Source organism: Helianthus annuus, chromosome 5 (assembly GCF_002127325.2).
Source record: "Helianthus annuus cultivar XRQ/B chromosome 5, HanXRQr2.0-SUNRISE, whole genome shotgun sequence".
Lineage (NCBI taxonomy): Eukaryota > Viridiplantae > Streptophyta > Magnoliopsida > Asterales > Asteraceae > Helianthus > Helianthus annuus.
The window spans coordinates 13,730,969-13,756,496 of record NC_035437.2 but is presented as its reverse complement, the minus strand read 5'-3'; the positions used below and the strand labels follow the sequence as shown (position 1 = coordinate 13,756,496).

Below are 25,528 nucleotides of genomic sequence, written 5' to 3'. Positions count from 1 at the left end.
AAGCTCACGCCGTTCGGGTTTTAGCGTGCGGGTTGCGGGATAGAAGTATCGATTATAATCAAACACACACGCCGTTCGGAGTGCCTAATTATATTGTATGATTCTATAATAATTTTGGGTTCATAGACAAACTCAAAATATTATTTGTTCCTTGTCTCAAAAATTAAAACTTTGTTAGGGTTCTAATAATTGATTGAACTTTATTAGAAAAATTAATAAGTTGATCAGGTTTATTAACAATCTAATATTTTTCGGATCGAATCCGTAGTAAAAACAAGAATCACACAAACAAACCACTAAAATAATCGAATCAAACGTGATCGTTTCACATAAGATTGTGAACCAAATCAAAGAAAATAAACCCTAATGTCGAAACTATAAGAGTCTAGCCGGACATGATGGCTAGAACAATCAATACTAAAACGAAACAAAACATAGAACTAACAACGTACGAAACCAAAAATACTTCCCAAAATCCCAACTCTTGCTTCTCTCTGGATTGCAGCCGTCTTCGAAGTCGTCCAGGTTGTTTTTGTTGATGTTATTGCAGCTGGGCCCCCAAGCCTAGGTTTACTTGTCCAATTTCATTCTATGTAGCTTTTGTAAGTTAACTTCCACCGAAGCCCGCACTAATAAATTTATGAAGCCCACTTTCTTAATTAATCCAAATACACAAAGATGAGTGAACTTGAAGGCCTAACGTGCCATATCTTGGTATTCTCATCAATCTCTAATTAATCATATTCACAATTTTTATGTGAACAAATTAGAATAAACCTTCGGCCAATTACGTTCTTTTTCGGCATCCGTCTAATTTTATCACTTCAACTTGCTTCTTTCAAGACTAATAGCTCTCGTCTTGAAACATTTGCCTTCAAAAATCCTTCCAACTCTTTCCGACTCCTATGCCTTCCTTAGCAAGCGCTCCGCACCTACAGTATCAACCAAAAACCAACCAAAGTAGATTCCATTCCACAAAAACACGTGTTTAACAAAATAATGAGGTATGACTATGATATATGCATGATATGTGGTGAATTTTAACATAAATATACAATAAAAACGTGCCTAAAAATGCAACTAACACCCAATAAGTTTTACTTACTAAAAACTTACCCATGTACATAAAGAAAACATATCAACATACATGTCACATCTTCGTACTTGCCCTCCTAAGTTTTCGTTCTTACATGTACCTCACAAAACTCTATAGTAGGCCTAGGATGCCTTTGGGAAGCTTAGTGGGGCCTTGGAAGCGAGGAAAAATGAGAAAAACGTGAAAACGGGTTTCCTGCGTCGGACCCGTGTAGACAGTAAGATAAGGTGCCGGCTGCAACACGGCTGGGCGTCGCCGACGCCTCCTCTGCAGCTCAGACACTGATTTTGCGTTTTGTTCTTTCTACTCACTAACCGTGTGTCTCAGTGGTTCTATTACGTGATATAAATCATTATTCAATTTCTCAATTCATTCCATACATTTCCTAATCCAATCCACATGTTCTTCCGCTAAATATTTCTTCTAAAAGTTTTAACTCGTTTGCCCCTTTGTTGAGGTTTCACCGGATTGACATCCATCGACCATTACAACCATCCATATCCTAGAAATTCCATTATTTATACATCCTTACTTGATTTCAACTACTCAAATATAGATACTTTATCTAAACAAAATAAGAAGTGAGATCGATAATCACTTACATTAAGCGTCTGTATTCGTTATTGCTTCCTCGCCTCCTTTTGACCCATTTTCCTTTCATGTTAGCGTCATCTTGATATGATGCTTATCCTTACATGTCACCATATACAAGATTTTATATATCACCTATCATATCTAGTTCATATCTCGCATTTGACTTTCAGTTATCATTTGTAACAAGCACAAGGCATAATTCAACAATGCATCATCCCAAATTCACACAAATTTAACATATCATCAAGTATAACATGTATGGATTCATCATACATCATTCAATCCTTCTATTATTACAATCATATTAGGATTTCTAATCATGCTATTCTCATACTCGTTGACTTTTCTGAAAAGTCAACGATCAAGTATGCAAACTTCCAACTTAGGAACATATGTTCATATCGTGTAGTCGGTTATGCTAATTGCACCATAAATATTTTGTACCTATTTAATGAAACAAATGCAACCATGTAATCACCTAGTTACATACACAAATACACATAATCAGTTTTACACATGCTAATGCTTTCATTATATTACATTTGATAACCACATACAAGGTTAGTCAATTTAACATAATCATAACATTATCCTTCACTAGCAAGTTCATATGTTTTACTTTTGGCACACATTCACTTCTTAATCGCAAATTAAGTAATTAATATAACACATGGCGAGTATCACCAATTCAAGCGCAATGTACAAGCACCTAATGCATAATCTTTCCCAAAACATACATTCAACCCGAATTCTTACAAGTTTCATCTATAGCACATTTCTCAAGTTAGTTTACTACTAATTACATTATTATCATATTTCATTCATATATGTCGAGTCTTTCGTACAATCTCACATCCTAACTTTACTTAGACATTTCATCATAGATATAGTTATCACAACCCAACCATTATTTCCTTCTTAGTTATTCGTACTTGTCTCGAGAGTTAAACATCGTTTTAGGTTTGTTACCGTTACATGGTACTAAGTACATTCCTAAATTAAGTTTCGTATTGTTTCATTCAGGTCACCATGAATTGCCGTTCATTTTTTTTGCATTACTTACTATACACGCCTACGCCTTGATTATTGACGTTGAGTTTTAACTAAAATTTTCGTTCTTTTCTTGACCTCTAAAAGTCAAATCTTCCAAACCACGACATGCTTGTGTTACCATTTGTTCGTATGGAACATTATTCCGTCTATAACTTTCTGTTTAACATTCACAAGTCAAATATTTTACTAACCTTATTATTTACATAAACAATGATCCGTGTCCCGATTCAGCCCGCCCCTTATGAGCGCGTGTTAAAACTAGATTGACCTCGTCCATCCATGTAATGAGCTTCCGCTCGTGTGCATCTTTTCACCAGTTCTACTAGTTTTATCACGCCAAGAGTTCGACCATTCTCATCTACAAATTAAGGGTTAGCACATTTCATTCAGTTTCCTTCAAACATGGCATTTATCAAATCATCTTGTTTACATACTAGCCCTTTCTATATTCTTTTAAAACATTAATTCGTTTGTCCCGTTTATGACGGGTGAATACATAACCATTCTTTAACAGGTACTTGGTGTGAACTCACCTATATTTCTTTCACAAATTTTTCACTTATTTGGTATAGTACATTACACACTTCGTTTCTTACGTACTACTCTTGCAGTTCATAAATTATATGCCAATTTCTGCAGTTTGACTTTTCAAGGTCAATCTGCCACTTATTACTTATTGTATAAATATGTTGGATCATGTGTTGTACTTACTTTCAATTCAAACATACTAACAAAACATCATTTCACCATTTTAGTAGTTCGCGGACAACTTTTCTTCCTTATCCATACTTATGCCGTTCTCCGGGTCGTAGCCCGTCACTCACCCCAACTCACATGATTTGACTTTTAATATGCTTCTTACGAAATTTTGTTTATGTGACATTTAGCTTCATCTCCCTTGCAACCATATTGTCATTGGTCTTACACTTACCCATATAATCCGTTTGACTCCAACAAGGTTAAACCGTCAATACATTTTTATATAGGTTAATTTTATTCTTTTTAAACACAACCTGTCCCTCGCTTGTTCGTAAGTGCATTATATGTATATATGCATCATGTTAGTCAAGTGACCTACCTAACTCGACAAGGCTACTGGCACCACTTACTTACAAGATTTATACCTACCTTAGTAGGAGGAAGAAACACATTCCCTCCCTCTCTCTTACCCATTCCCACTTGTTTATGGATTCGACCTTTTGTCCTTACGTGTTTGGTTCACAGATACTTATGGATTCAAGTTTTTCATTGTTACCTATGACTCTTATCTGTTCGATTCGTATTTGCTTATGGATTTTACTTTTCATTATTATGTCCCATTCTTATAAGTTTAATCCGTACATCAACTATGGTTTCAAACCTTCTCATTCTTATAAGTTTAATCCGTACTCACCTACGGATTCAAACTTTTCATTCGTACCTTTCTTTCTTATATGTTTGATCTGTACTAACCTACAGATTCAAACCTTTCATTCTTATAGAATACTCTCATTTTATTAATAGTCATACAACTCCTTTTATCCATACGTCAACCTACTTCCCAATTCTACCGGGCATACCTGTGATGATTATCATGGTCTCACGAATGTCATATACTTCTTGCGTACTGGCCAGGCACGCAATCCACATACTAATTTCGTGCCTTCATTTAATCATCACCTTATGCCCGGAGAAGTGGGTTTCAGTTCATGCAACATCTTTAAAACCTTACCAAGACAGTATCATTTTCCTTCGTTTAACATTTACCCTTCCTTAGGAGTTTTTTTTTCTTTTATTATTTTTTTATTCTTATGCATACTATTTATCATTTTTGATTCAACATGCTTAAATCATTTTAACATTCTGAATTTCAAGACTTCCTTTCGTTCATTCTATGTGTTAATGGTCCCTCACGACCACATACTACATGCTTTCTACCATAGTGTTGATAAACCCAATGAAATTCGCATTCGCGACTTTCTAATCACACACGTTCACATTTCAAGACACTTTGACATGAGTCGAGTAAATTCTTATGGGTCCTAATAACCTTACGATGCGTTTCGGGTGTTTAACGGGGCAATTGGATAGGCTTTACGGGGCGTGGAAGTTCAACAACGTGAAAAAGCAATGAAAACAACCATTCTGGGTTTGCGGACGGCGTCGGCGACGGCCCAAGGCCGCGTCGGGGACACCTCTTACTTTTTGGCGTCGGTAAAAAAATTGTGTCGACAGTGTATTAGGGCGTAGCTGGTTTGACACCCCAAACATTGTGTCGGCGACGCCTCGCCTGGCACAAAAACGTTGTTGTTTCATGTTTTTCAGCCTGTTCGACCTGTTTTGAGTCCCGTTCAGTCAAACCTGCCCCGTGACTTCCAGAAACATTTTTATTAATAAATTTTCTGTGTGTACTTCTTTACAACCCTTCCCGTAAAGATACCCTTTTTAAACATGTAACTATTAAAATCATTATATACTTACTTCCTTTTGCGTCTTGGAGTGAACACACCCTTTGCGAGAGCTTTCGGTTTGAGTTCGAGCATTCCTATTCAAGCTCGAATCTCTCAAACCTAGGCTCTGATACCAACTTGTGACGCCCATTCGTACACGGGTTTAAAAACACATGTTATAGACGGACGAACATTTAACCAAAAATTTTTGCCATTCATTAACTTGTACAAACCCAAAATTTACAAACGAAGTTAGTTACTTAAAAGTTTACTAGTAAATAACATAATAAATTTTAAACACAATCTTACAAATGTACGACTAAACTTAAACATAAGTACAAAATGTTTTTGACCCGTTTGAACATGAAACCCGGAAACGTGATATGCGAGTGATGTGTTCGTTCCAAGCTTGGTGCCATCTAACACGATGATTTACCTACAACCACACCGAACAATTTAGTTATATCATAAGTTAACTAACATAGCATTTAAAACCTCCCATCGAACGTTATAATAATTATTTTCATTAACATCTATTCAATCATGCTTACTAACGGGTCTTGATGTCGAATCCCTTCAAACTTCTATGTTCGGTTCGACACCAATTCCCAATTCATACATATATCATTCTTACTTATTCGAACCCTATGCGCGAATTGAACTTCCATGTATTTTCATTTAACACAATACAAATTTATATACTTAACATAACCATTGTAAATTACTAGTATTTGTAAGTATAAGAACTTACCTCGATCGTTTGAACTTTGTGACCTCTTTTTGATTGATCCTTGTTCTTTCACACCTACACTTAGCAAATGCATACTTAGATTTCCATGCTTTGAACATTCATTAAAAGTCTTTTATCGAAAAAAATATCAACTGTTTTGTGCATTCATTTTTCTTTTCATTTTAGCAAATGATTCTCAACAAGATATCATCATAACATGCTATAATTCATCTTTTAAGCATTTTATCAAACACTTGGTGGGCATCCATTTAAATCCCCCAAGCAAGTTATCAAAACTCCTAAGATGCTTGCCATGAATTTATTTAGTATCACAATTCATTCAATCATAACGACAATTCAATCAACATAGATTCTCATAACACAAATTACATCAACCTATTAGTCCCCATTAGTCATGAATCATAGCATCTCTAGACCATGTCAAAACCCACTTAATCATATACAATGGCTCTCATGGAAATCACATTATCATCCGATTTTTCCTAATTTCATATTCTAAATGCTTACTAACATGATTCGTAACTTCAATTTACTTGACTAGCATCAATATCTTTACCAAAAGACTTTCAATTTCATTGTGGTATCAAAACCCACTTCATGCATCACAAGGGTTTTGCCTAGATCATATGCATACACAAAATACACACACTTTTTGCCTAGATCATATGCATACACAAAATACACACACTGTTGTTCATATGTTGATTTCAAACCAATTTCTCACTTTAATTTACATCATAGTAATCTACCCACAGGAGATTGATTAATTTCTTGTTCATCTTTCCTACAAACATTGCAACTTACCTTATGATTATCAAACTTTGATGGTTAAGAGATGATCTTCATGCATAAGATTGATCACCAATTTCCTTCCTAATTGCTGAATTTTTTTGTGTTTATAAGATGAAGGTCTTTGCCCCTCTTTCTCCCTCTCAATCTACGCGCACACACATATACACATTCTGTACACCACATTTTTTTATCTTTTAACTACTCACTTTCACACACATACGATTTCAGTCCCTATAATTTTATGTCTTGTTTTATTTTACCTCGACTATTTCCTTTCTACTTTAAAAGTTATAAAGTTTATCTTAGTTAGCTAGTTTAAGTTACTACATCCCATTCTAAAATATCTAAATGCACATAATAGGCTTATTTAGATTTTTGGGGTGTTACAGTTTTTTATTAATAAACTGATTTTTTGGTTTAAAAACTTTTTTGAAATCAAATTTTTTTAACGCGCCGACATTTACGTTAAAAACTTTACGCGCCGTTTTTTTAAAGTTTTAGGCGCTGTTTTTTACGGTTTACGCGCTGTTTTTACGTTTCAATCGTCGTTTTTTTAACGCGCCGATTTTTACGCCAGGATTTTTCAAGCATCGTTTTTTTTGCGCGCCGTTTTTTACGTTTTAACGCGCCGTTTTTTTACGTTTTACGTTAAAATTTTTGCGTTTTACCGCGCCGTTTTTTAATGTTTTACGTTTTTACGTATTTTTCGTTTTAACGCGCGTTTTTTTTTTTTTTTTTACGTTTTACATTTTTTACATTTTTAAAGCGTCGTTTTTAGGTTTTACGATTTACGTTAAAACTTTTTACGTTTTACGTGAAACTTTTTACATTTTTTCGTTTTACGTTTTACGTTTAAAAAGTTTACGTTTTTATGTTTTACGTTTTACATTAAAAAGTTTACAGTTTAACAATTTTTTTTACAAAAACAAATTTATGCAACACGAACGCATCCAGAAAACGCAAACTTTTTACGTTAACGTTTTTTACGTTTTACGCGCCGATTTTTTTACGTTTTACGTAAAACTTTTTACGTTTTACGTAAAACTTTTTACGTTTTACGTAAAACTTTTTACGTTTTACTAAAAAAAATTTACGATTTTACGTTTTACCTAAAACTTTTTACGATTTACGAAAAACTTTTTACGTTTTACGTAAAATTTTTTACGTTTTATGTTTTACGTCTTACGGTTTTACGTTAAAAAGTTTACGGTTTAACTTATTTTTACAAAGCTGTTTTTTAAGCAAAACCGAACGCACCCAGAAAATCGCACACTCGGGAGGTGTCTCAGATAGTTTGCTATCATCATCGAACCTCAAAAAAAAACCCAAACAAAAAATCAAAAGAACGAGCGGATTCTTGAAAAAAACGAAGTTTTGGCTCAGATTTTCCGATAATCAGAGGCTGCAAAAGTGGGGTTGCAGGTTCAAAAACCTACCCTCCACCATCCATGCCGCTCCTTCGTCAGTCTTTTTTTTTGCATCATCACTGCCGATTCAATAAGGCACCAGATTCAACTGATTTAAACATTCAAAAGGGACAAGAACATCATTCAAACATATTCAAAACAGATTCAAACCTGTATCAACTGAGATCAACCCCCCAAACATCAAAAATCGAATCAACACAGATCAACCCCCCAAACATCAAAAATCACCAGAAACATCAAGAACACATAATCATAGTTCACTTATTCAAACAAAAATCACTGATCAAAAATCAAACAAGAACAAACCCACATAGTTCATTAGACAAAAAATCAAGAACCCCCATCAAACAAGAAACATTAAGAACACATAATCATAGTTCACTGATTCAAACAAAAATCACTGATCAAAAATCAAACAAGAACAAACCCACATAGTTCATCAGGTAAAAAATCACTGATCAAAAATCAAACAAAAACAAGCCCACATATCTTATTAGAGAGAGAAACACCCTTCAAAGGCCACCCCCGCCGCCGGTATCCCACCGCCGCCGTCATCTTTCTCAGATCCAGGATTGGGCGGTGGTTGAGGTAGATCAGAGGAGATGAAGACGGTGTTGGTCGGATTTGTTTCAGGTTGTTGGCAGGCATTCACCGGAGGGGAGGGGGTGTTTGAGGTAGATCGGAAGAGATGAATGAAGAACCCATGTGAATATTTGAAGAAAGAGAGAACTTCAGATGAAAGAACCCATATGAATATTTGAAGAGAGAGAGAACTTCAATGAAACTGATTTAAAGAATTGAAGAGAGAGACTAAATGAAATAAGAAAGATGAAAGAGACAAGTTCTGGTGACAATAAATGGAGAGAGAGAGAGAGTGAGGATTTGACATTAGGGGTAAAAGACCAAAATACCCTTATAGTTGTCATAAACTGATTGATTGAGAGTGGTTCTCGCGGTTCTTACAACTGGGGGTGGTTCTTATTTTAGCGACTCCCTATATATATATATATATATATATAGGACAAAGATCCGTTAGGAACCACCCTTTATTGCAAGAACCGCGAGAACCAGTGTGAACACAAATAGTAATACCTAAAAAAAATCTAAAAAACACCCAAAAATTGTTTTTCTATTTTTTTTACTATTTTAGGTTTTTTGTGGGTTTAGTTTTTAGCATTTTAGCTTGGGGGTGGGGGGGGGGGGGTTAGGTTTTTTTTTTTGGGGGGGGGTTAGGTTTTTTTTTAGGTTTTTTGAGGGTTTTAGTTTTTAGCATTTAGCTTAGGGGGGGGGGTTAGGTTTTTTTTGGGGGGAGGGGTGGGGGGGTTTAGGTTTTTGGGGGGTGGGGGTTAGGTTTTTTTAGGGTTTTTTTAGGTTTTTTTAGCTATTTTAGGTTGTGTTCACATTGGTTCTCGCGGTTCTCGCATAAAGGTGGTTCTCGCATGAACCTTACCCTATATATATATATATATATATATATATAGGCTAATTATAAGGAGAAAACCCACTCCAGTTGACTAAACTCTGAAAACTCTCACATGTGGATCAGATTTAGCCACGTTGCTTGTTAGTTGTGAGGACACAAGGGCAATTTTGACATTTTCTTTCTTTTACCTTTTGAGAATTGGGTGACCCCTTTTGATTTGTAAGTCTGCACACACACGCAGACCTTTTCAAATTTGCTTCTCTCACATGCTTTCCATTAATTACTTGTGTACTTGTAAAGCTTTCTCCAATTCATCTTTACTTTAATTTCTCTCTCTTTCTATCTCTACGTCTCTTTATCATATAACTTCAAGAATTTAAAAACACAATTCATCTTAATTGTACATTTTCTCTCTCTAGAATTTATAACAGCAATACTTATAAAAAAACCCATCAGACCTCATTCATCTTAATTGCAACTACCACTCTCCTCATTCATCTCTCTCCTCTACCAAAAAACCCACTACCACTTTGTTCAGATCAAAAAACCCAGATCTATCTCGTTTGCGATATGGGGTGGTTTTGCGGTGCACTTAGGGTTCGTTTGAGGTTCAGATCTAAACTTTGGTGATGACGGTGGATGAAGGTACCACTGAGTTTCAAACCTCATGAAGACGGATCCTCTTTAATTTAATTTGAAGAAAATTGCACATGAAGAAGATGATGAATGAGATCTCGAAGAGATGCTGAAGGTTTTTGTTTGAACTAGTCAAAGATCGAGTGAAATTACACATCTTTTTTACGTTTTTGAGGAGACTGAAGGTTTTTGTTCGAAATTTTTGTTCAAGAAGGTGAACAAGTATGTTTATTTTTCAGCTTTGTTTGCAAATCTACACTTTTTTAGTCTGCATTTTTGTTGTGTTTTGTGGATCTGCAATTTTTCTTTGTTGTTCAAGAAGATGAAGGGTTTTAAGTTTTTGTTTTATGGATCTGTTTGTTTTGATTATTGATTGCATCAATTTTTTTGTGTAAAATTTATTTCAGATCAGTACCGATCAAACAATTTGTTTTAAGTTTTTGTTCATTGTATTAAAATCGAAGTTACTTTTCTTGTTTAATGTTATTATTTGTAGTTTTTACATGACATAATCATGAAAAAGGTGGGCTTTGTATAATAAAAATAAAGTGAATTTTGTTACATGAAACAAATATGCTAGTTTACAAAAGTCAGGTGGATTCATTTGAGTGTAATAGAAAATAATGTAATATAAACTAAATTGTTGTGTTGGTTATGTCACACTTTTTTTGTGTAACATCTTTATGTTACCCAATTTTTAATAATGTAACAATTCTAATATGTTTTGTTTGTTAGATGAAACAAATGTGCTAGTTGACAAAAGTCAGGGGATTCGTGTGAGTGTAACAACTGGGTTATAATAATGTAACAGAAAATAAATTGCTCTTTGGTTATGTTACACTTTTTTTGTGTAACATCTTTATGTAACCCAACATAGTTGGGTTTTAGTAATGTAAAAATTATAATATGTTTTTGTTTGTTAGATGAAACTAATGTGCTAGTTGACAAAAGTCAGGGGGATTCGTGTGAGTGTAACAACTGGTTGATAATAATGTAACAAGAAATAAATCGTTCATTGGTTATGTTACACTTTTTTGTGTAACATCTTTATGTAACAACATAGCTGGGTTTTAGTGATTTGTGTGAGTGTAACAATTGGGTGATAATAATATAACAAAAAATAAATTGTTCTTTGGTTATGTTACACTTTTTTTGTGTAACATCTTTATGTAACAACATAGCTGGGTTTTAGTAATGTAACAATTCTAATATGTTTTGTTAGTTGCATTTTTTAAAATTCTAAAAAAACATAAATAGATGATATTTGAACACATTTTTTTTTTGTAGTCTACGTAGACAAAAGCAAACAAAAAAGATCAAAATTAGTGAGAGAGAGGAGAGAGGAATATTGATGTGATGGTTTCTTACAACATGGGGCTTTTGTCTGTTTGTAAGAGAAATTGTATAAATGTTCCAATATTACCCTTCAGTACATGAAATATATTAAAAAATTGAGACAAAAGGACATAAAAGCAACTAGTGGAAAAAAGTGAATCCTAGCCATCCATCAAGTATGATCAATGGTTGTTATTGGGTTTTCAGGGTTTATTCAACTCAAGTGGGTTTTCAATTTATCCTTGCCATATATATATATATATATATATATATATATATATATATATATATATATATATATATATATATATATATATATATATATATATATATATATATATATATATTTAAATTGAAGATAACTAAGATTATCTATAGAGTTTCAGTAGGTTTAAAAAAAAAAGAATAATTGTTTGCAAAGTAGTTGTGTTAAGATAATAGAATTATATCGAAATATTTAAACTTAATAGTTTTTACAACATGTGTATACCAAAAAAAAAATTCCTTTCAACTCTTCAATCACATAAAAGGACCATGTGGCAGATAGTATTCCTTACTTGTTAAGTAGTATAGAAGATACATATGTTACAAACATGTTTGCAACAGGGGCTTAAAAATGAAATATCAAATAATTAGTAATAAAAGTATAGAAATTATATAATGATAATTTGAGATGAGATATGATTAGAATTAAATAGTTAATTAACTTTTTTAAATAAAAAAGTAGGATGTGAAACGATGAAATAAAAGAAGCGAAAAAATGTATTTTGGTTTATAAAATAATGATATGTGGTGCAACTAGTTTCTTATTTATTAAGTATAAATATGTAAACTTGTAAGCCATTATATACTAAGGCTAATGAGTGTGACTTGGTGAGAGGAAAGGGGAACGTGAGGTGACGGAAAATGCCTCGACATCCCTGACTTGAATTTTTCAATCGTTTGAATAATGGACCGTTGAACAATCCAATTTATTTAAAAAATTAAAAATTCTTGAAAAGTCTATAAATAACCATTTTCACCCATTTTAAATCAAACCCACTTCTAAATCTCTCAACCAACTTACAACAAACTAGTGAGAATGCCCGCGTGTTACCGTGGGTATTTTTTTGGTCGCACGTTGCGCTATGGAATTTCCGAATGTTTTTAAACTATGTTGTTGGATTGCCGAACCGGAGACGGTGGCCTATGGACCGACCGGTACAGAAACGACAGGGGTAACATTGACTTTTGCAATTGTGGCCGGCTTGATGATGCTTGTGGTTGTCGGCACACGGAGGTCGTAACACACACGGTTCGGGATTGAAGGAGAGAAAATACGAGTGTTGGTCAGCATTATAGAAAATGATTAAACAAATGATTTGAGGGGTTTCAAATTAGTAAGACTAGAAGGTATGGGGGCCGGCTGAGGCCCGGCTAGGACCGGCGCCGGTCCCCCACACCGCCCCCCTGGGGCTCGGCTCGGCACACCCGGCACCCCACAGCCGGGGTAACCGGTCCTCCTTTCTTCTCTTGCCTCTCACATATACCTATACATACATACATACATACATACATATATATATATATATACATAAAGGGGTTCATCCCCCACCCCCTAGGTCCATCCCCTCCGAGCCATTCCTACGTGGCGTCGACGTGGCGGCTCATCCTCTCCATACCCTTTAGTCTAAACGATTTTTAAGACTAATCAAGCAGTCAGAATGATTGATTACTCATTGATGGTTGTTGATTGCTCATAATTACACACCGACGGTTTCGTCATTCAACCCCTTCTTGTCAGTTACGCCAAGCAAAACAATAGCGGAGAAATGGTTTCAATAACCCAAATCTTGACCTTTGGTTACAGTCATCGAAGGTTTCGGTTTTGAAACTTCATTTTCGGTTAACATTCAAGAAGAAAGACAATTTGACTTTCCATGATGTTTTCGATTTTCCCCCTATAATTAAAAACTGACAATAATTCGATATTTATTGCTTGACTCTAATGACAATCATTTGTAAAACTCATTATTATTTTGGCCTTTCCACTGAAACTTTTTGTTGAATAATAAGATACAATCAGAAAATCATGTAACACTGATATATTGCAGCTCAACATTAGTAAACCTAGTAACCTATCACTTGGTCTCTACTCAATCTAGAAAAAAGACAAGTGCAAATATATGTATTTATATATTGGTGGTTATAAGGTTCAAGTGTTACTCCCGTGTAAACAGAAACTAAATAATGAAAAAGGTAATATTAGAGAGGTCATGGGATATAGATGCAGATACCCACAAACATGGACCTCCTTGAGCTACATTCGCGTGTCATATTAATGTGCTCATAAACAACCAACACGTATAAGTCAACCCTGCACAATGACATCATATAACAGCTTAGCAGAGATAAAAAAATTCAACCAAAGTTTGGGGGGGGGGGGGGGGCATGGGTCGATTTGTGTTATATTTTCTTTCTCCAAGAGGTCGATGGGTGAATTTAGAACAGTCATCTAAAATTAAACAAGTCAAACTTTTCAAAATCCTCGACGTATATTCAAAATGTGTACCATTTATAAAAAAATGATTCTTGTAATGAGAAACATAATCAGTAAAGCCCTATAAAGAAAGACAAAAGGTGTGGATGGATCGGCCCAACCCGGACCGTTTGGCTTCAACCTAGGACCAGCTCCAAACTGTTACCATACCAACCAATTCAACAGCTACATTGAGATCGCCATTAGTAGTAGCTATGGCGACTTCAACCTGTGTCGGAAACAACCCCAAAACTTCTTTAAGAAAACAACACAGAACACCAAAGGGGAATATCTTCATTTAGGGGATCAATATCTTACCTTATCAAAACCCATTGCTAAAAGCTTTCGATCTCCTCATCAGATTGGAAATATTTCCTACATAAATTTACAGATTATACTTTCACAAGGAAGACATTACATACTACACCTGCTTCAATAATTAATTAGAAAATAAAATTAAGCAGTAGCTTTTATTGTTCTAATATCTTACCTTATCAAAACCCAAAGTTGCTGTTGATCTTGCGTATATCCCCGGTTAACCAAATTATGAACAAACAGTAAAGATGATCCAAATAACCTTTAAATTGATGGAAAAAAGCAGCTTTTCATGATGTTTTAGCCATGATAACAAAGCTCATGTTGCTACTTTCGTGAACCCCATAAATATCAAAATGCTAATGCTGTATTTAAGGTGGCCATTGATCATGGAGGTGAAGAGATGCATTTGAAACGGAAAATGAAAGGCGTTACATTAAAGGAGAGATAAATTCCATTAAAGGAGGGATAAATTCCATGGATAAAATCCCTAAAATGACCCTAAATTGTCTTAAATCTTTGGACAACGTGCAAGTTTACCCCCTCTAAAACAGCTTGTACTCTCTTGTACGTAATGCTATAAAATTTATACGTGTGTAAAATGACCAAAAGGGTAGAAAACCCAGTTTCTTTAATATAGTAGTATATAGATATAGATATAGATATTAATCATGGATCCGAGCTGCTCGAACCCACCACCATTCTCCGCACCTCTCTTCCCAAACACACCCCGTAATCCCTCGACCCAACCGCCACTTGTATACCCTACCCCACCGATAGATCCGAATATGTTTACCTTTGGCGGTTTTAGTCAACCATCAAACGCGTGGCAAATTCAAATCCAACAATAACAACTAGCCATGCAAATGGAAATGCAATCACTATCGACCCAAATGCCATGGGTGCAAGCGTCACCCGAACCCGAGCACGATTTCGTTTCTTTAGGTGTAGACAATAATGCTATCCCCGAAACGCAACCACAAACCACGAAGAGCAAGAAAGGAAAAAACGGACGCAAGGAGAAAAGCAGACATAACGAGACACATGTGGAAAGGCACCAAGCATTTCTTGAACGTCAATCGAGTTGGAAGCACTTGCACAAGCATAGTGTAACGTTTCTATCGATCTGATTAAAGGTGTTTTTTTTGTTATATTTACCCTATTTTCAATTATTTAATTATATATTTTAAACAATGTATTAAAAAATACTTATAAGTTTTTTATTTCTAATTAGATTATATTGTGTCAGTTAATAATAAAAAAAAGTGATGGCTTTTGATACAAGTTACGGAACAATTTCATTTATTGATGCAACGCGAACCATATCGACAACATCCATTCCATTACTTTTAAATATAGAGAGTGAACACGAAAAATTGGATGGTTTGAGAGTTACTATCAACAAGCATAGAACCATCGTCCAAGTGGTGCAAATGATGAAAGTGTTTTGTGCATGACTATTGAAAAATACACCAAGAAACATGAGTTGTTTCCATACATGAGGACGTTTAATATATTTGAAAAATGTGAGAAGTGGAAAGTAGTGCCTAACGAGGTACCACAAGCTAAAAGATTTAAAACAAGCGAATCGGGGAGTTATAGTGTTGATGCTCCCGATGCACGGTGTACTATCAATAAACGATGATCCGAGTTCGAAGATGAATTTCTAACTCATGAATAGAGCGGCCAATTGGAAGGGACCGTGCCAAAAAATAGCGGTTGCAAAGGTATTGGGTTTGAAGGGATTGGCGTCAAACGATTTATCAAGAATTGGTACACTTCTTCTCAACTTTAGCTAGTTTAAGGATATTCAAGCCGAAAAGTACAAAAAGAGAAAAAGAAAATGAAGATGTCATGGAAAGGGACATGGAGAGGCTGCAGTTGGATAGAAAACAACTCAAAATGGAACAATAACACGAGCTTGCAGGGTTCCGGATTATGAGAAACATCCATAGCCTATCAGAACGAGACCGTGCGGTGGTGATGAAAATGAAAGACAAGATTGTGTCGAAACGACTAGGAGAAAATGTACCCAAGTAGTATTTTTGTTTAAATTGTGTATTTTTAATTTTTATTTTATGTACCTTTTTATTTTATGGTCTAGTATAAAAAAGAAAAGAAAAAGGAAAAAATGGAAGGGGAGAAACGAAGCACACTCTTGGATGGGGAAGGGGGATCAAGTGAAAGAGGAGAATGATGTGGCATTGAGGTGGAGGATGAGGGAGATGCGGGAGCACACCCCATATCCTACCTAATGGTTGAGGAGTATATAAACTACCTTTATATGTATTTTTTTTTTGGGGGGGGGGGGTGCTTATTCTTTCTAAGATACTTTTTATGCCAGGAGAATAAATCAGGTGTTTATGCCCACACATTTTAACAGTCTAACTACCTATATATCGTCATATGTATTCTATTTGTATTTGAATAAAGGTACTTCCATATGTGTCTAAACTTAGATAGTATTTGCTATGCATGGATAAGAGGTGAAATAGACAGGACCATTGTGGGGGAATGAAAAAATGGTGTTTGGTTGTTCAATGAAATTGAATCACCATCAGATATGACATCCGATTACCTCAAAATAATTCCACCCCCATGTTTATTTTTCATTCACTTCCCTTTTCACCCTTCATTAACAACACTACAACCCACCACTCACCACCATTGCCACCATGAGATTCCAGGATTCGGCGAGTTTGACAGAGCTTTGGTCCCGAATAACTGGTTCGGTGAGAAGAAATGAGTAGAAGTAGAAATCGACACCGAACAAGTCAATTTAATATGGTTTCTATTAATGATTCAAAGTTACATACCCGTGAAACCAGTTGGACAGCATCTCTTATCTGGGAACCAAAAGCTTGTCCAACACAAGACCCTAACACCCATATATATATGCATTGTGCCTTCGTACGAACCCACATACGGTGCGTTTGTACGAACAGGCTAGGATCTTGTGGATCCGTACGAAGCAGCTAAGTTGTCCGTTCGTACGAAGGGACTCCCTTCGTACAAAGAAGCTGTTACATCACAGAACCTTCAGTTCATACCAGATTTCACACTATTTCTATACAATATTCAGCACACGCTCTATCTAGCCTATTCACACAGTGGCAGACATAAAAAATATGCACCAACAAATTCCCCCTTGGCCGTCATTATCGAATCGTCACTTTGAAACCTAGAGCCGTGTTTTGAATATTCTGCAACTTCAATCAGGCATCTTGAAATCTTCAATAGATTCCCCCTTGATTGAGGATTCGGGTTTGCTTTTCACAGTGTTGTACACATTCCCCCAAAAATAAATCTTCAGGTCTTTGTTTGCACAGTTCATGACTCCTCCTCTTATCTGCTCAACTGCAATCTTCACGAATAATCATCAACTTGAAACTAATCAATGCAGCTTCTATGTTTCAACCTTAACCACATCCGCATTCGGTTTTTGATATATCATTTTAGCACCATCGATCTCGCATTCCGCCTGCTTGATCTGTTTATTTTACAAAAACCCAACCGGCAATCGATAGAAAATTCGAACACCCCATTGGTTAACCTTAAATCTGTGATTACCCACGAAAATCTGAACTCCCGTTTTCCGTGATCACATTTAAGCACCTTCTGAATGATTGATCCGTGTAAACGGTATTCTCCACAATCGCCAAATCTTTATCCGATAACGAATCATCTGGTAACACATTCAGATCTCTAAAACATTCATCCACGATCAGTGTCACACCCCGATATTTCCACGTATTATTGGTGGGCCCGGTGGGGAGTATCGTGAGGTAGTTGATATTGTCATAGTCAAACAACACAATTTAATGCACAGCGGAATCAAAAGATATTAACATTACAAACCGAATGAAAATATCAAAGTATTACAAACGAAATGTAAAAGATCCACAGGCGGATAAAAATTTAAAAAGGAAACATTGTTCATCAGATTTAAATGCATCTAAGCTTGCAAGACTCTTATTGATGCTAAGGAGAAGCCAGCCTATTCCGATTAGTACATGCACTTACCCTTTTCGGAAAATACGCCAGTTTACACTCGTAAATACAATTAACTGACTCATTTTGAAAATGTTTAAGAAAATTGATTTGAATGCACAAGGCACAAAATATTTTATAACTTGGGATAATTATTTATATATAAACTTGTAAAAGAATTACATGTTCGTTATACGTTCTCGAACGGCGGTTATATCTTTTTATATATATGCACCGGCAGGTGTATGCCTACACCCCGTGCTAAGGTCGTGGCCATTTCAATGAATGATACCAAGTATATCCGGGACATGGTCATTAACCCCCCCAAAGGCTTTAAGCAAACAAAATAGTTTAAACGGGTCATTTTAATAAATTAACCTTCACACGATTAAAAGTTCAATGCTCGACCAAGCGGTATTTTATATACCGTACCCCAAGCCCGTATAAGGGAAAATAAGTTAAAAGTATTTACCTGAGCCAGTATATATCACAATCAGCGAGTGCACGTAGCTTTTACTGGGCTCCTAATCTGGAACGAAGGTTTTTAATAACCTATTAGATTCCTAACGGGTCTTAATTAAGCCTAAACTTAGACCGATTAGTTTTAAAGGAAGCGATACGGTTCAAACGCACGATTAAGCGAAGACCGGAATAGAATGTGATTTAGACCCGACAAGTTTGAAGACTTGTATAATATGGGTAAACTAAACACATTCTGGATTATGAGACAAAAATGATAAGGTCTGACCCGTTTCGGTCAATTTTTGCAAACTAGTTGCATAAACCGAACTGAACGCGAAAAATGCCTAACGGGCAACAATAAGAGTCTTATACAGGTTTCCTAAGTTAATATGCCTTAAATATGTTGTGACATCAGTAAGATATCTTCCATTATGCCCAAAAACAAATTTAAATTCAAATTAATCCCCGTAGGGGTATTTTGGTCATTTTAAAGGTTATAAAAAATATAAATCTGAATTTCAGGTCTGATATAATTGGTAAAAATACTTAATTTAATAAGTTATATCAGTAGGGTATTACATATATGTGAAATTTATTGTTTATAACCAAACTATGCACCGAATGGGCATTTTGGTAATTTCACATAAGGTTTAAAAGTCAAATCTGGAAATCTGAGTTTAAAACTTTTGCTTACTGTTAAAGTATGAAAATTTACTAAAAATATCAGTAGGTATTAAGTCTTATATATTTAAAATAGTTTTAATACATACTATGCGTTTAGAACGCGTAAAAAGGCGGTTTTAAGCGATTTCCGGGTTTTATAAGAAAAGCTGATATTTTTATTATTTCAGTAGGAAAAGGTTTGGTATCAAAATGATTTGTGAAACTCATTTTATAGGCCAAAAGGCCAAAACCGACAAATACAGAATCAAAGCTAGAACCCTATGTTATGCTCAGCCTAAAAATAAATAAAAATCTCCAAAAATACCAAAATATTATATTACATCAGTGGGTAAAAAGTTTGATATCAAAATTTGGGTTTAGATATGTTATATGCTAATTATGCCGTTTAATTAATAAAAAGCTTTTCACTTACGCTAATGAGCATAACTCCTAATCTAGACCTCAAACTGATGTCAAATTTTTAGGGCAAGTTTATAAATCAGTAATAAAGGTTTCTATTCTTCCACATTTTCAATAATCTCGTTTTAAGGTAAAAAGGGCATAATAGTCCACATTTTCAATAACCTCCTGATGCTAGTCCTACTAACCGGCTTGACGAAGACCCATGACTCAAACCGTAAGACGTCAATCTGACCTTGATCTGTAGACTTTGAACTTCCAATGATCACGAATTCACAAATCCAGGTCCTATGCATCTTCAGACCATCTTAAAGTCTGAACCACTCGAATACTGTTGCAGTGTCACGAATTTCAAAAATGCCGGAATTTCATATGAAATTTTTATCCCCCCCCCCCATTTTTGCAAATTCTGACGTCTTATCACTGAATTCCCCCTCAAACTGAGCAATTCAGTTCTTTATGTTCTTTGAAAAACTCAACTATGCTGAAAATGTGATAATTTTCCCCAAATGTCAGTTTTTCATCATTGCGGATTTTACGTTACGGCCCATAATTAGTCAGATAACCCAGATGATAAACATTCTGCACCAGTATCATGACTACCCCACTAATTTCCATAATCTGTGATCGCATCATCAAATCTGTTCGCTGAAGCCTCGGACGGTGTCCCCGAACAACCTAGCTTGGTCGTTAAAAACTCGAAAAAAATTTTCTGGAGACTCACCTCGTCATTGTGATTTCGTGACCAAAGTATTGAAGAAAAATGTAACCTTCTGTTCTTTTTCAGCAAACTTGAAGTTAAGCTAGTTTTCGGCAAGTGATGGCCTATGGATAAAGTGTAACGCCTCACTTTTTGAAACTTACCTTAATCAGAAAGATCGTTTACATTTCTAATTTTGGAAACTTATATCCGTATCGTACTCGTATTTCACTACCAGTTATCTTAGTAAAACTTGGTCATTTTATTTAAATTATACTTCGTTTGGTCGTACCTGTGTTACATTCTAATCTTATACATCTTTGATACTCGTTCCTTATTCTCGTAAACACATGCTTAACTTACACGCAAATAATCGTTAATACGTATTTTAATCACGTTATATATTCAAATACTTCGTTATGCACTTACAATACTCAAACCATACTTCTATACTAGTTTAACATTTAAATGCATTTTAATTATACATATTCGTGACTCTCGTAAACGCGTGTGAAACTTGCAAACAAATATCGTATATACATGGCTTCATACGTCTCACGAATGCATATACATCATTTTACACTTACAAATACTTGATCCATGTTATTATACTTAGTTAGTGTTTAATTATATGTTTACCATACATATTATACATTAAAATGTGCTTAATAACCAACATGAGGGACTAGAATTGACAAATAACAAAAATCACCACGGAGACATGGCCCCGCGACCCGCGCACGGGTCTTGTGCATTTCCTGCAACCTGTGGAGCAGTGTGATCCACAACCAGGTGCGCACAGCAGCTGGATTGGTTCATTTTTTTGTGTTTTCTCCCAACTAACTCAATTTAATGCACTTCCAACCACTAATCCTAATTCCTCCTATAAATACAACATCTCCCTCACCTATTTTCACTTTCCAAGCTCCTAAACACTCCCAAAACACTCTCTAAATCATCCAAAATCACTGAAGTTTGGTAGAAAGTTCTAAGTGATTCAAAGTGAGTTCTAGCTCACTTATTTAACTATTTCTTGCTTATTTGTTCTCCTAAAACACTTAGATAACCATTAGGAAGGTTTTCACAAGATTACCTTGGTAATCTAAGGTGAAACCTCACCACATTTGAGGTCCAAAGTGTGTTAAAATTTATGTTTTGTTTATTGTTCTTGTATCTTCATGTTCTTGATAAAAACTTGGCGGAATATTGTACCCACCAAGCTCACAACCTAGTATATGGTTGTGGGTTTGCGTTGAGGTGATTTTCACCAAGATTATGAGTTCAAAACTCTTTAATTTCAGTTTATACATGTCCTAATCCAAGTGATGAGTACAAGCTTGATTCATCATCTTCCATATGATGAACTCATGACTTGCGAAGTGTGAACCATGGTCTCGCAACCCCCGGCCCCTATCATTGGGAACGGGCGGGCGAACCAGTATCAGTGGTATCAGTGTTTATCAATTTGCCAGCGGAATTTACATCAGGACCGTAGTTAGGAAATATTTTATCAGAGTAAAACACCACATTTTATAATAATAAACACATGGGAAATTCCCAAGTTTCCATTACAAACATGTTTATAGGGATAAACCCTAATTTATTTAAATAAAACATCTTCTTTGTTTAGGTAACTTTTATAGCCACTTTTCCAAGCCTTCAGTGCTGTCCAGCTGGCTTCTAATTGAATTTCACATTTTGTTACCTGAAACGCGTTTAAAAACATTTTATCAGCAAGAAATACTAGCGAGCGAATCCCAATATAATCAAGAAAAGTTTTATCATTTACAGCATTGAGGGTAATCCAACAATTACATTTGTTTACATCTACTTTAATTACCACCCACGGTACTGTCAATCCTGACTGGTGGTAATGTTACTACTCACCGTGTAGTAACAAATTTTGTATACAAAACCCCAACATACCGACGATAATTGTAGAATTACAAAAACTTCATCACCGTTAATTATAATGTAAAAACAATTGAGGTTTTGTAAAAACAGTTTGCAAAAAGAAGGATTAACTCACATTGCTACTTTAGGTATTTCCTTGTGACTTCCTGGTTATAATCTATTAATTAACAATGCACACGCGTTAGTATAATAACCCAAATTTACATTAGTTATACCCTCCCCGAGAGAGAACTCCAACGATTGAGTTAGCCAGAGCCTCGACATGCGTTACGGAGTACTAGATCAATCGGGCAACGTATCTAATACGTAACCGGGGGTTATAATACTTACATCGAGGCACAGCTTCGTTATTTTAGTGGGTATAACACCTATTATAATTGCTATTAAGAATCTAGAGAGAGATTTGTGTGATGAACGATTTGTGAACTGAGCCGATCTTCTCTATATATAGGGTTGTTCAGGGAGTCCCTGGCGCCCCGCGACACACACACACAGAGGGGTGTGTCGTGCCTTTCGAGGTAGGTGTAGTAGGGTTTAGGGTTGACCAGTCACGAGTATATGCTCGACGAGTGGCAGGACACGTGGCAGCATGGGGTGCGGCCTGGTGTCATGGAGGTCGCGGCCCGCGACAGCCTTTATTGGCTCCGTCGCGCCCCGCCAACGAGTATATATATTTGTTTTTTTAATTTTCATTAAAATAAATTATTTGGGGCCCACTTTCGTATACGAGGTGTATTTTAGGGCGTGTAGGGGGTGTTATAAGTATTTTAAGAGGGTTGTTATATGCTCCCCGCCTTGTATTAGAACTCGTCCTCGAGGTCTACTGGAACAGGTGTGGATATTTCCTCTACATCTCTGATTCAAGCTCCCAAGTGTATCCTGGTCCTGTCTTGGAATTCCATTTCACTTTGAATAGAAACAATCTCTTGTGTTTGAGATTCTTAATCTTCATGTCTTCAATCTGTAGGGGTTTCTCTACAAACTTAAGTTTCTCATTTACCTCTATCTCCTTAAGAGGTACCACTAATGATTCATTTGTTAAGCACTTTTTGAGATTACATACATGAAATACATCATGTATTCCTGCCATTTCCTCTGGTAGTCGTAGCTGGTAAGCTACAGATCCTATTCTTCTAATAATCTCAAACGGTCCAACATACCTGGGGCTTAGCTTTCCCCACTTGATGAATCTGACTACTCCTTTCCATGGAGAAACTTTAAATAATACTTTATCTCCAACTTGGAACTCTAATGGTTTTCGCCTGTTATCAGCATAACTCTTTTGACGATCGCGGGCTACTTTTAGTCTATCCTTGACTTGAATAATTTTGTCTGTTGTTTCTTGTACTATCTCGGGTCCAGACAGTCGTTTTTCTCCAATTTCTGCCCAATAGACTGGAGTTCAGCACTTTCGTCCATAAAGTGCTTCGAATGGTGCAGCATTGATACTAGTATGATAGTTGTTATATATTGTAAGAAAATTCTATTAATGGTAAATGGTCATCCCAACTTCCTCCGAAATCAATTACACAAGCTCTAAGCATGTCTTCCATTGTCTGAATCGTCCTTTCGCTTTGTCCATCCGTTTGAGGATGATAAGCTGTGCTTAGATTTAACTTGGTTCCCATTTCTTTTTGGACGCTAGTCCAAAAATGAGAAGTAAAACGGCTATCTCTATCAGAAACATTGATAAAGGAATTCCATGTAATGAAACTATTTCATTTACGTACAACTTATTTAATTGTTCCATACTGAAAGTTTCCTTCATCAGTAAGAAATGAGCAGACTGGGTTAGCCTTGATACGTGGTTGAAAACCGGTGTTTGTTATTACATAACTTGATGTTTTTACATAAGTTTTAATTTTGGATAGCCTACTTTTAATTAGAAATGTGTTTTGCAGGTTTGATGGAGTTTAAGGAGCTTTTCAGGAGCTTTACGAGTCACCGGATCAAAAACGGAACCATCGGGACGCGTTACGGATCAACCGGGAGTGTAAGAAGTGAAACTTGGAGAAATGGAGTTCAAGAGGTCGTCGTCGACGTGTCTAGGGCCGTCCCGGATGGGCTCTAGATCATCTTGTCGGCCAAAAACACTTGTATATAGGCAAATAACCCGTCGGCTGTTTTGAGAGGCCTAAGGCCGTCGGGGACGGGTTGTAATTTACCAAAACGCGAATGTTGCTTGGTGGGGTATTAGGGACGATTCTAATTGCTCCTTAGGTCCTCAATTTGTAAGTTACACATCCTTTTGAGTTTGAAAGTGATTCTTGGAGCCTTTATTCACCCACCATTCAATACTAATTCATCTCTTATCACAAACATCACCCGAATCAAGGAGGATCATCATCATCAATCATTCGCAATCACCAATCCATAAAAACCCTAATCATCACCATCAATCTTTCCACTATCACCCTTCACCAAAACCTTAACCATTCATCAATTCTCCATTGTTCAAGTTTCAAGATGACTTCCCTCAAGTTCCAAGAAACCAATGATCAAGTTTCTTCAACCATGAACGGCTAATCACCTTGATTTCACCCCGGTGTAGGTAGTTGTTAAATTTAGGATTTTGAATTGTTCTTGATTCAACTTTGTGACAACTTGTATTGATTTTTGAAACCTTTGACAATAGTTTACATTTGTTTCGTATTCGTAAATTGTCGAACGATGTTAAAAGTTATGACTTTACGAAATGGTTATGTGTAGTTATGCATTGTCGTGGTTAGGTTTTACTTGTGTTGATTACAAAGTGCATTCTTGTCCGTTTTTCGAAGCGTTGATAGTTATTGGCACCTAAGTCACGGTACACTAAATCCGCTAATCGTATGCAATTGAGTTGGATCTAAAAACTTGTAGAAACCCTAGGTTGGCAATTACCGAAACCGGCTGTGAACCCTTTTTCTTATTATTGTTTAGTAATCAATCTTTCTTGCAATCGTTAATTAGTAAGTTGTTAATCAATTAAATCAATTTCATTAGTTTAAATTCACATTTTTCAACTAAACAA

At 35.7% G+C, this 25,528-nt stretch overlaps 2 long non-coding RNA genes across 3 annotated transcripts; both read right to left on the bottom strand.

Annotated features, from left to right (window-relative positions):
* Window positions 1-280: 280 nt before the first annotated feature.
* Window positions 281-6,993, bottom strand: LOC110940016. 2 transcript variants are annotated; one of them, XR_004894162.1, is made up of 4 exons: window positions 6,728-6,993; window positions 5,924-5,977; window positions 2,935-3,101; window positions 281-1,786 (listed from the first exon to the last, which is right to left on the bottom strand). It is a non-coding gene; the product is annotated as an uncharacterized LOC110940016 (long non-coding RNA). The 2 variants fall into 2 exon arrangements; XR_002592723.2 differs by lacking the exons at window positions 281-1,786; window positions 2,935-3,101 and adding an exon at window positions 5,412-5,608 and having other exon boundaries at window positions 6,728-6,940.
* A 7,058-nt stretch (window positions 6,994-14,051) lies between these two features.
* On the bottom strand, window positions 14,052-14,756 carry LOC110938584. The gene is made up of 3 exons (XR_002591505.2): window positions 14,545-14,756; window positions 14,373-14,429; window positions 14,052-14,283 (listed from the first exon to the last, which is right to left on the bottom strand). It is a non-coding gene; the product is annotated as an uncharacterized LOC110938584 (long non-coding RNA).
* Between the last annotated feature and the right edge of the window lie 10,772 nt (window positions 14,757-25,528).